Raw genomic sequence first — 13213 nt, 5'->3', positions numbered from 1 at the left:
GGTGATTTTAGTATAGTCCCAAGATGACCGTCATTTCCCTCTACTTGTACAGTATGTATCTTCCATGTTGCATGTTGTGGCTCCTGGTTGTCGCCACGTTTTTTCCTCTTTGTTTTTGTTAGATCACATGTGATCACGTGAGATTTCTGGCTTCGCAGGACAGAATCTTGATATGTGTTGTGATTATTGGACCAGACCATGTAGTAAGATCAAAATTATTCAATGCCTGATTTCTTATCTTTGTGCTGGATCTCTAACCAATCAAAAATCTCTTAAGATTTACAAAGTTATGTGTGTTCCCTGCTTAAAATGATCTGCTATCAAATGTTTAGTCTTTTTTCACAGTAAATAGTTCATAAAATTAGTTGTTTTAAACATCTCCTTAATCTACTGCACCCATTCCAAAACCCATTAGCATTCAAAAAAGGTTCTTCACATGGGAGCCAAAAAGGCCTCAGTCTCTGAAAATGGAGACAGCGATCAATAGCCAGCTGCCTGACTGTGAGGAACCAGAAAAATCAGGGCTCAAAATAAAACAAAAGGCCACTGCTTAACTGCAGCACGTCACATTTAACACCCTCTGCTGTATTGAAAACAGCTTTTAACGAAGACAGTCGGAGGCCACACTGAAGAAAGTATCACCCGTGAACAAGTCGTTGAACCTACAGGCAGCTTTTCAAATCAGCATGTGAATGGTATAGTGCAGCGTGGCACGTCAGACGGGCTAAAGCAGTACCACACACTTTGGCTCATCAACTTAATCAATGAAGAAGACTGTGATGCTTGGGTCGCCCTGGGTGGGCTGTGGTCTCATTTCAATGGCACCGGAGAGGAACATGAATGGCTTTGAATTCCCTGTGTGCTGCATTCACAGGATGTTCACTGATGCGCGCGTTGCGGGACGCAAAGAGGGTTGAATGATCGCTCTATTAGGAGATGGCAGTGCGGCCAGCGGAACCTCTTTTGTATAACTGAATAATTTCCCTGGCTTTTAAAGATGGACATAGAGAAGCACCGTTTGTTCTGCGGCAGCTAAAGCTTTAAAATCCACTCTTCACTAAAAAGCACTGACTCTATCATTTTAGCACTTTGTCTGTGAAAAACTCCTGCTTTCTTTCCAATTGAAATGATTTGCAATAGCCATTAATTTGTGCAACCTTTGCATTTTGCACTACTCTGCAATATCGCGTGGACATCGAGGGCAGTGCTGCTGGATTGGCAGACCGGGGTGGTAGTCCCTCTTTTTAAGGAGGGGGACCGGAGGGTGTGTTCCAACTATAGGGGGATCACACTCCTCAGCCTCCCTGGTAAGGTCAATTCAGGGGTACTGGAGAGGAGGGTCCGCCAGATAGTCGAACCTCAGATTCAGGAGGAGCAATGTGGTTTTCGTCCTGGACGTGGAACAGCGGACCAGCTCTACACCCTCAGCAGGGTCCTCGAGGGTGCATGGGAGTTTGCCCAACCAGTCTACATGTGTTTTGTGGACTTGGAGAAGGCATTCGACCGTGTCCCTCGGGGGGTCCTGTGGGGGGTCCTCCGACAGTATGGGGTGTCGGGCCAGCTGATACAGGCCGCCCGCTCCCTGTACGATCGGTGCCAGAGTTTGGTCCGCATTGCTGGCAGTAAGTCGAACTCGTTTCCGGTGAGGGTTGGTCTCCGCCAGGGCTGCCCTTTGTCACCAATTCTGTTCATAATTTTTATGGACAGAATTTCTAGGTGCAGTCATGGTGTTGAGGGGGTCCGGTTTGGTGACCTCAGGATCGGGTCTCTGCTTTTTGCGGATGATGTGGTCCTGTTAGCGTCATCGGCCCGTGACCTCCAACTATCACTGGATCGGTTCGCCGCCACATGTGAAGCAGCTGGGATGAGAATCAGCATCTCCAAATCCGAGGTCATGGTTCTCAACCGGAAAAAGGTGGAGTGCCTTCTCCGGGTCAAGGAGGAGATCCTGCCCCAAGTGGAGGAGTTCAAGTACCTCGTGGTCTTGTTCACGAGTGAGGGAAGAATAGAGCAGGAGGTCGACAGGCGGATCGGTGCGGCGTCCGCAGTAATGCGTACTCTGCACCGGTCTGTAGTGGTGAAGAGAGAGCTGAGCCGATTTACCGGTCGATCTTCGTTCCTACCTTCACCTATGGTCATGAGCTTTGGGTAATGACCGAAAGAACAAGATCACGGGTACAAGCGGCCAAAATGAGCTTCCTCCGTAGGGTGGCTGGGCTCTCCCTTAGAGATAGGGTGAGAAGCTCTGCCATCCGAGAGGAGCTCGGAGTTGAGCCGCTGCTCCTCCGCGTTGAGAGGAGCCAGATGGGGTGGCTTGGGCATCTAGTTAGGATGCTCCCTGGATGCCTTCCTGGTGAGGTGTTCAGGGCATGTCCCTCCGGTAGGAGACCCCCGGGAAGACCCAGGACACGTTAGAGAGACTATGTCTCTCGACTGGCCTGGGAACGCCTGGGGATCCCTCCGGATGAGCTGGAAGAAGTAGCTGGGGAGAGGGAAGTCTGGGCTTCTCGCAACCCGACCCCGGATAAGCGGTAGAGGATGGATGGATGGATGATTAATCTAAGTTTTGAGTGTCATTTCAGAACTGGTGTAATTCTCACTGACAACTATTATACAGCTTCAACACACCCTTTTATTACCACAGGCATTTTATTCATAATCTCACCAAGAATCTGTCTCCGTATAGGATCTGTCAGGCTTATGGATGGAAATAAATGCAACTACTTCAACCAGGAAGCTGCGACTTTTGTGCGCACACTCCATCACCTATGGATTTGTTTATCTCTGCCTCTCCTTTGAGTTCACATCAGGCATTCTTTTTAAACCTTTCCTCTTTTTTTCTGTAATATTATTTAAGCTGCACTGACATTATCTGATCACAAAAAAACATAACTGCAGTGCAAATAGGAGCCATTATGTGCTGAGTTTCCGTGCATGTGCCCCTCTTTGTATGCATGTCTGAGACAGAGACTGACCCAGTGCCATTACGTTCTTCTCTGAGGACAGATCTGTAGGACAGAGGTCGACTGATGCAGGTCTGATTTAAATTGGACGCTGCGAAACACAGCATGACAAGCAGAACGGTCGCCATCAGGTAAAACTGTCCGAAGCATCCTCTCAGGAGCCAGGCAGCTGCCTGGGGCAACAAAAAGATTAATAATTGAGTAAATATACATGCATAATAAAAGGGCCATTAGTTTTCAATGAAGGGCAGTTAAATTATTCACATAAAAGGGTGAAAATTAAAAGACAGGACAAAGGAGGAGCAAAATTAGAGTACTAGTGTTTTCCTGGGAATGTTGTGCACAATTCTGTTTTAATTAATTCTAGCAAATTTCAGAGTTAAGAGAAAAATTCTTATCACTGTCTAAGTAAATGTCAACGATTACACAGGTCGTTTCAACAAAGGCAAAATAAACTGGAAGCACTCAAATGGCTGTAATTGAGCCCTTTTGTGGAGTTTTGCTTTTTTAGTCTCCAATATTGCTTCAAAATTGAATTTACTAAACAGCTTCAACAAGCTAAACAAGCGCAAATATGAGTTTGGCCAAAAATTCTTGTGTCATCATGTAATTAACAGGTGATGGCATCACTAGTTTAGCTAAATTGTTGAAAGTGAAAGATTAGTTTGCAAAAACATGACTACGATGTAATTTTGTTGGCTAGATTGAGTGTCCCACCATTTTAGAACAACCTAACCTTGGTGCTCAGTTGATGATGGCAGAGTACTGAAAAAAACACATACACACAGAGGGGGCATGTCAAGTGCAGCTGGGGTTTGAACCCACAACCTTCTTGTTGCGAACCAGCAGTGCTAACTAATGTCCAACCAACATGACACAAAACACAAAGGTGGTGGTGGTAACTTAGTATGTAGGGGTCTGGGCAGAGAAGCACGGGACTCTTGGTCCAAGCCCTGGTACAGACAAATTTTGGGAGGCACCCTGGTAGCAGGGGAAGGTACATGACCACCACCTATTTACCTGTTAGCAGGGGGAGGTGCAAGAATATCACCAAGGTACCTGGTAGTAGGAAGAACACCGCAGTAGCAGGGGGAGGTGCTGGAAAAACACCTAGGAACCCTGGAGCACGGCACCGGACCCATGTCCATACACTCCATTAATTAGCTGGAAATTCACCCAGCATTATACCCCTCCCTTGTCCACATGCAGCTGGGACAGGCTCCAGCACCCCCCCACACCCCCCCACCCCCCCTTTCCCCAGCACACACGCACACCAAACAAGCCTGAAAGTGAAATAGCAGTCATGATGACAAAAAGAGAAGTATTGCAGTATTTTTTTATTTTTTTTTAGCTCAGGCATTTAAAGATTGCTTTTCACAACAACAACAATTATAAAGTTCAGCCTGGACCAAAATAACTTATGAAATTAGTCTCAATCTTGGACAGAGTTTAAAAATAAACCTGGCCTTTGTCCCATGATTCCACTTGACTGAGCAAACGTAATATTCCAGTTCAAGAGTGGCTTCTACCAGGTTAGGGACATTTGACGGTGAGCGCTACATTTTTATTTTTTCCGGAAGATGATGTTTGATCTACACTCGGGAAAAAATCCTGTCCTGTCTTCACTTAATGAATTGGTTCGGAGCCACGGAGCTGTGCCGGCCAAAGTCTGTTGCTTGGAATATTCCCTTGACTTTTATTGACTCCTTCCTTCTTAACGTCCTTGCAGTGAACATCACAAAAGAACACAAGCGTACGTCATTAATTTCTTTTAATGTATTTATTTTAATGCACTTTTTTTCTTTACAATTTCTAAGGGCTTTGAATAGTATGATGTTGAGTTTGAGATGTGATAATTCCTCATCACTAAATGATCAAAAACCTCAAGTCTACCTTCATGCACTGTAGGCTTTGTGGTTGGTTTTTGTCTGCCTGTGTAATTGTGCTTGTAGCCAAGGGACTAGCACTAGATGATTTGCTGTGCCGTAAACTGTCTCTCATGGACTCATAATTTTTCTCATTGTCCTTAGCTCTGATCTAATGCCGTTGTTGAATTATTCATGTGTTAAGCATTTAAACTGAAAAAAGTGCAGATTTTCAAAATATTGTTTATGTAATTAACTCCTGAGGTGTGTTGGCTACTGACCTCGAAAGGCGCAATGCGGCGAGGGAATTCAAAGAGCTGAAATGGAATCTTACCCCCCATTTGCAACCCGCTGAGGAACTTTGAGGCAACCTGACCTCCTGCGGTCATCCACAGGAAAGAGAAGAGGGCCGAGCGTTCAGACCTTCCACAGCTTGAGTGTCTCAAATATTCAGAGACGGTGGGCGCGCAGCCTGAGGGTGGTAGACGGACTTCTTGAGGGGCACTCTCTGCACAGTGCTCAGCATGTCTGATCTCAGCAGGTGGACCTTGTATTAACATGTGTCTGACTGCAGGGGAGGCAGACTAGGGAAGGAAAAGAGCAGCAGCGCAGGAAATAAGGCGTGGAGATAGGACACGAGCTGTAGATCTAAACAACAAACATGGCCAACCACCCCACTTGTGGGGTTTAGAAGTGGCTCCTCCTCTGGATGCACTGGGACACTCTTCTAAAAGGCAAGATAATCAATCAAAGCAGGCAGCCTGACATTCAACATAGCAAAACAGTCCAAAGGGAAGGACAGATTTAGCACTTTCTGTTTAGTCGACTTTTTTTTCCCCAGCTATAATTGGATAGATAACATAATTTAATTAATTGCAGCCAAATGCGAAAAATCTATTTTGGGCTTTATCTCACTGTTTTGCACATTAGTAGACATTCCTGACAAATGATGCTAATTAGATTGTAAGCGGCTTCTTATATCAAAATTGGCCTCCAGGTGGATCGAATATGCACTCAAATGTATGTGATCAGCAAAAAAGAAAATGCAGATTGCGCAACATTCAATATTTTAAATCGCGTCCATCAGAAATTTGGGTGATTTGAAAACCGTTATACCCTAATTGTTTTGCATCTATTCCAGAGTTGATTTTTCCTCAAAACTCCTTCCACCACCATAACCACCATAACTTACTTGATTATTAGGATGAGACATCTTGGCACGTGAGGAGATGACTAATAATAATAATAATAATTATTTACTGCCTATCATATATCTTTTATGCCCCCTGTGATAGCTGTTGTCCAGTGCACCCCGTCATCTTGAGGGGACATGAAAAGCTAGCATAATGGTTATCTGTCCAAGCAGACTGTAATGTTTAAAATGTCAAATCTAGAAATAATATGACATCACACCTGACTGTGATGATTTTTCAGACAATAAAAATAAAAGAAAATAAAACAAGGATTTCTGTTTTAATGTTGGCATGATAATAAAATGGAGAGATTGTTTAAACCAGCCGCTGGAGGGCTTTCTCTCGATAAGGGCTGTTTTGCATTACTTATAGATTTATGAGTGATTAGCATGGCTGGAAATGTATCATATGAATACATATTTGTGGAATTGTGTACTAAATAGTTAAAGAAATAAGATTTCCTCATGTTTAATGTGATACATATGGTGTACACCCAGCTCCTTGCAACAGCAGTGCACAAATAAAAACAGTTCAAACTCCATTTTAGGGTGAGTAATAAAGATGAGAGAAAATACTCAAAGCTGGCACACTAACTACTCCCCAAGAGAGGATGGGCAGGAAAACCTAAATTTCATCCTCCTCTCAAACTGCAATATCCAAACTAACTGAGAAAATTGTGGATAAGAGGGCAGAAAAGAACGGCGTCGAAACGTATTTCATCCCCTGAGTTATTCCTGGACTTGTCTTAATTGCATGGCCAGCCATTCTGAGTGAATGTGAAGACCTTCCTTTTAATCGGAGCTTCCTTGCCAGCTCTCTAATGACACTCTCTTAGCTGTTTTTTTCTCCAGCAGAACATCAGCTGGGAAAACTCCCCCATCTACCTCTAGCTTCGGATAACCTCTAAAACTCAGAACTTTCTCAGTTGCATCAACCATCAGTTTCAGTTTTGCACGTCATTCCTATTTTGCTTTTCTACGATCCAAAGTCTTGTCCTCTGATTTCTCCCAGCAGTTGTTCCACCCAGCGAGCCTGCAGGGCCGAACGCAGAGTTCCTCCTGATATTTGTGTGCAGGGGGGCCGAGGTGCCTGATTGCCATTCTCTGGTCGGGTTATGACAGCCACATTTTCCATGCAGGAGAGAAAGCCATACTCTTTTCTTTTCTGCTGCCTGCTAGGAGTAATGATTTCATATCAAAAAAGTCTTGGTGCACTTGTCAGAGACGCTGCCCGTGCAGCACATCTACTGCCAAGTGACACACCATTCATACCTTAGCCAACTCAATTGTTGTCCAGGTTGGCCGCAGCATTCAGAATGCAAAGTATAGTATGTAAAAAAGAAATGTTTGCTAAAAAGTTGCGTTGTTAACCTTTTTTTTTTAAAATCAAACTCACCTGAGCACAAGCCCCAGTGGCCTAATGGACAAGGCACTGATGAATTGAGTGTTACGAGTACAGCCTGGAGCTGCTCTAAGCTTTCTTTATTGGGGAAAAGAGAAAAACACCAATGTAACAAAAAAAAAGTAATGTTTGTGAGTAAGTCAACCAAGCCGCAGGTCGACCAGCTTTCACACTTGCACAAACAAAGTAGACTGTCCAAGGAAGTCTGTTCAATTTAAAGACAACTGACCCATTGAAACTCTGGCAGGAATACATTTGTGTGTGCACTTGTGCTCTAAATTGGCCATCATGTCTTTCTCTCTTTTCTCTCTTTTTTTTTTTTACAGATTATGCATTTTTTACAGGCATGTGAAAGAGCCGTGTTGTGAGTCAGCACCTATCATTTCTGAAGCGAGCACAACAAGTCAGATATCTGAGGGCAGCTCTTTCAGTTAAAAAGACATAAGATAACTTAGGAATCTGGGTAGGTTGCCAACCTCCATACTGGTTGGTCTCCCAAGAGGAACTGGAAACTGCTGCTGGGAAGAGGTTGCATCTGCTAGAAATATCCTCCCTCAAGGTTCCTGGTATCTCTGTTGTACCGCATAGATAACTGCTTTGCAGCCAGCGTGTATACATAATCATCTAGAGAAGGGAGAAAAGTATTAACACTCAAGATACTATGGCTTCCTCCAATACTGTAATCTTGAAAGAGTATGGATCTCTTATTTATTTCAAGGTTATATTGTGTAGATCAATAAAGTGACCAATAGTGAGTACAACCAACCTAATTTTGGTGTTAACAATTTTGACAGAAGTTTTTCCTTGAAATATTCCACGTATTGTTAAAAATAATGAGAAATTACAATATTACTTAGAATAACAATGGAAGAGACGGTAGAATATGAGAAAATGTCATTATCAATCAGCAGTGTATTGTGGTCTGTGAATGATTTCTATTGACTGCTGTGTTTGCCTTTTACGATCTAACAGCCTATTTTTTCGAGCTGGGGGCTTGTTCCCTGCTGGCAGCTCCATAGATGTATGCTTGCAGCAAGGATAACGTCAGTAGTGATTAGAATCCTTGACACAAATCCTTTGCCCTTTTGAAGTGCTGGGCCTTCTCTCATGACCACGATAGTGCCCTGGGATATGGATAGACATGGATAATGTTAGATTAATATATTACAGCTTTCATCTTAAAGTGTTTTTTAATAGCTACATTAAATAGGCATCTAACATAGCATTGTAACTGTTTTCAAAGTTTTTGTCATTGTTATGTAGCCCAAACAAATCCAAGGTTTTTTTTAAAGGCAATGCTGACTACCATTGTAATGCATCACTTGTGTACTTGAATGCACCGCCGAAACAGGCAGGTAAACAACATAAATATAAGCCAGCCATATCTGTAGCAATCTGTTTCATAGAATTAGATTATTCTCTACAGGGATCAGAGACTTCAGCCAGTTCCTTGATGCTGCCAGCATTAAATCCTGTAAAAGAAGAAAAAAGAAAGTAAAAGGCTCCTGTATCTTTGTGCTCTGATGGCTGCTTTACTCTCATTTATCAGTCCTGAGTGTTAGAGCCAGAAAATACAAGGGCAACTCGGCGAGGGGACATCTCCGGGTTTAGCCTGGTGAGTTATTATTATTATTCTGTCTAATCTCTTTTTCAAACTTTGAAAACAAGAAACATGGACGGATAATCCTTCAAGGCACAGGCACTGTCAACCACCGCAGAAAATGTTCCTCGAGCCTAAAAATAGGTTAAAGGACAGCCAGAGCCCCTGGTTTGAAGATTTGCAAACATGAAAAATGATCCAGTTGTCGATTCAAAATTGGGAAAGACAGTGATAATCCCTAACTAGATTTAAACAAGTAACAGAAATCATAAATCTCATTTTTATTTCCAAGACTATTTTTGTTAAAAAAAGAAAAACAGACCAAAGATGTATGAAACCAAACAAAAGGAAACACCTTTTTACCACATCTGCTAAGCACAGGTGCATTACTGAGATGTGACTTTTTGATTTACCGCTTGAATTGTTCCGCAATTGTTGTTCCGACAGAGAGCCAGAGACATCCGTCGTTGTTCATTTGTCATTTGTTCTTTCATTTGCTGAATGGCTCATTATGTTGTGGGCGCATCATTAGCAACGCTGTAAGTAGTGACGCTGCTCTGAAAAATATGTCCAAACATTTCCCCATCATTCTCCGGGACGGTTGCCTGTGTACTTCAATGCATGCAAGTGTGCACAACATCCCTGTATGAGGAGAACACTGGTGCTTTTCTGGAAATTTGGGGGGAACCATGTCGAATATTTTCCAAAAACTAACACGTTGTATCTGGTGTGTTGAATGCATTACTTTCTTTTAAATCTTCTGCCCTCAGCTCTTTTCTTTACTGCCACAATTTGCCTGTTTATGGCTTTCTGCATGTAACCTCATCAAATTAAACGGTGACCTTACTGAGAGGACAGAAGAAAAATGGCTGCTGTCTCATAAAGACGAGGTTCAAGGTAACAACTGTGGTGTGAAGCTGTGCAAAGGAAAGAGTAACGCCAGCATTAGGAGAATAGGAGACACTCTAGTTCTGAATTTGTCGAAATTTGAATGTCATCAGTAGACAATTTGGATAGATGCCAGGTTCTTGTTGTGTCGCTGGACCTTTTCTCTATCTCAATATGTGCTCAACGTACTGAGCACCCATCTCCCCCCTCTCTGTTTCGCAGAGCTTGCTATGGAAAGGGCACCTGTGTGCTGGCATTCAGACAACAAAAGGGATGCACGTGTGGGCGGAAACAAAAGTTGCATTCGGTGATGAGTGGGAGACAAGGAGGCTGCCGCAGTGTCAGAGATCACCGAAACATCTGGCACCTTAAATCGTTACCTTCTGGTTTTTGATGAGTAATGTCGCCTCTCTAAAGGCGCTCTGTTAAAATAGCTTGAACTGGTCAAAATATTCCTCTGAGATTCCTTCAGTGTTGCCGGTGTGAGGTTGTTTTTCCCAACGGTTCAGATAAAAGGAAAACAACGCACTCAGCCGAATGCATACGTACAACTTCATGGTTTTATGCATGCTTTCGAAGTGGTTATGCTACATAAGTGTTGCAGAGGCGTATGAATGTTGCTCCCTTTCTCAGCGACTCAGTCACACACGTCCCCTGTGGTGTAATGATACTAAATGCATAAAGCAAACATGTATATTCATATTTTTATTGCATTTTGACATTTTTAATTGCAAGATTATAAGATTTCCTTTAAATGTTTAACCAAAGTCATGACTTTAGTGCCACTTTAGCTTCCAAACATACCCAAGTGTCTGTAGTCGTCGATGATTTGAACAAATACCTAATAATAGTGGTGGGAAACTGTATTGCTATACATGGTCTAATGCACAGTTTAAATCCGGCTGCATGCCGTTCAAAACAAAACTAGTAAGATTTTTAGGTCATGGTTCAAGCAACTGATTTATGAAAACACTATCTTTAGAGAAATATTATGGATTTTATGGACAGATGATTCAAGAGTAAACAGAATGCAAACAAACTCAGCAGAAGTTGGCGACAGCATTTCAAATCAAAGCAACTCCCCTGCTGAATGCGTGACTTTATACCTTTTACTTCTGCCCCTGAAGAACTCATTTCACTTCTGCACACACACTCTGTGTTCCTTCGCATCACAGCATAGGGTGGGCGAAGATTTAATGCAACCTCTAGCTGTCATAATTCCTATCTGAATGTGAGATGATCTCAAATTTCCGCCTGACAGGTATGTTGCACACTCAGGGCAGATGTCCAGAATGCTTGGGTGCGCCTCAGGGCTTTGCACCACACAATGCTTCACGTATCTCGCCTGGTGAAGGATACGTTGATGCCTGATGCATGAGCAGCGCCATGTGACATCTTTAATGTTAAAGGGATTCAAAATTGGATAGAACCTTGGATTAAAGTAAAGCAACTGATTCTTACTTTAACAACTGATTCTTATTCTAATCAGCCCAAATGTTTCCCATATTTCAACAGATTTTCACTTCCGTGTGCAAGTGTCTCTAGTCTCTTCACACCAGTGACAGGTCCTGTGATGGTTTGTCCCCGTCAAGGATGTATTCTGGCATCACACCCAGAGCATGCTGGGATAGACTGCAGCACCCTGGGAAGCCCAATTAGAAAAGAGCGGCGGCTAACAGAAACAGGATTGATGGATGGATGGATGGATTTAATCTTGCTAATTGAAAGGCAAACTACAGCTGTAAGATTGACCCCAACAGACCGGCAGCTCACAGCCACGGTTGTTTGTTTTTTGTCAGTTTGTTGATTGGGATTCAGATGCAAAAGGGTTAATAAGCTGTTGTCATTAACAATCAAAACAAACCATGTTATGTGTCACCACAAAACCTCCGTCAGAGTCTGGTGTTAGCTGCCACCCTCTTGGATGAAGATGAATTTAACCTTGAGTCAACCTTAATGGAGAAGCTGCTGACGCAGGTAGTCGTGGTAACTCCGTTGTCATGCAGCCGGCATTTGTGTCATCGATGAATCCATTCAGTAAGATGTATTCATGATCTCTGAGACACAATCATCTTAAGGTGGAGCGGATTAGCAGTTGCTGTCGCTCAAGTACACATTTTTCTTTAGCTAATGTTTCAATTCTAATGATTCAATTCTTTAACAGTCTCTTGCACTCAAAGGCTGCATGGTAGCATGATTAGCACAGCAGGAAAATGGCGGGTCCGAGGCCTCATGGTGACACAATTTAATTGTACAATTGATGTATGAAAGCAATACAAAGTGTTTCTGTGAGTAAATGGAATCAAAAGCTTTCAAGCTAGAGAAACAGCATCTTGGTACCTACAGATCAGACTTGATTATTTCTTCTAGAGCTTTATTGGAATTTGCTGAACTGATCTCAGTCTTGCTAATAAAGTAATGTATAAATACAGCGAGTCATTGCCTAAATAATAATAATAATAAAAATCCATCTAGCATTCTCCCAACAGACGTGGGGGCAAGACATGTTTTCAGGTGAAACGCACAACTTTTGTTCCATTTTGGCTGTCTGTTTACATGAGAATGCCAGAACGGAGCGAAAAGAAAATACAGAATGGGCCTCCAGAGAGGAGCGTTGTGAAGATGCTACCACATCTGTTTGATAGATTTCAGGCATGCGCACAACAGCTGCAGGCAACTGAGCTTGCGTGGGTACTGGCGTCCATATGTAGTCATAGACGGAGAACATGGCGAGTAAAAGAAAAACTATAGCAACAATAACTCCCAAAACAAGTTCTCTGCCATTTTTTTTTTTTGTTTTGCTTTGTAGTTCAGGGTTGCCTGTAGAAGCCTCATCATTGGAACACTGCAAAACTTTGCTTTTGCACGCCATTAGAATCGCCATTCTGCAAATGTTTTCGGTCATGTACTTCCTTCAAATCAAATCAAATCAATCTTTATTTATATAGCGTCTTATACAATCAAAATTGTTTCAAGGCGCTTTCCAGAATCCCAGGGCCTGACCCCAGACAAGCAAGAGTGGCAAGGAAAAACTCCCCTTTAACAGGAAGAAACCTTGAGCAGGACCAGGCTCATGTAGGGGGACCCTCCTGCTGATGGCCGGCAGGGTAGAGAGAGAGGAGAAACTGTGAGGACGAAAGTGCCCCAACACATGATTGACAAAGTAACAATAATAATAATAATAATAATACATTTTCTTTGTAAGTCTTTCAAGAGACTCAAGGACACTGTACAACAGACAGACAAAACAATGAAGAAACTCAGCATAGAACAGACTGATAAAATGGTGCGAAGCCTGCGGAG

This window comes from Takifugu rubripes, chromosome 6 (assembly GCF_901000725.2).
Source record: "Takifugu rubripes chromosome 6, fTakRub1.2, whole genome shotgun sequence".
Classification (NCBI taxonomy): Eukaryota; Metazoa; Chordata; class Actinopteri; order Tetraodontiformes; family Tetraodontidae; genus Takifugu; species Takifugu rubripes.
Note: the sequence above shows the minus strand (reverse complement) of the source record.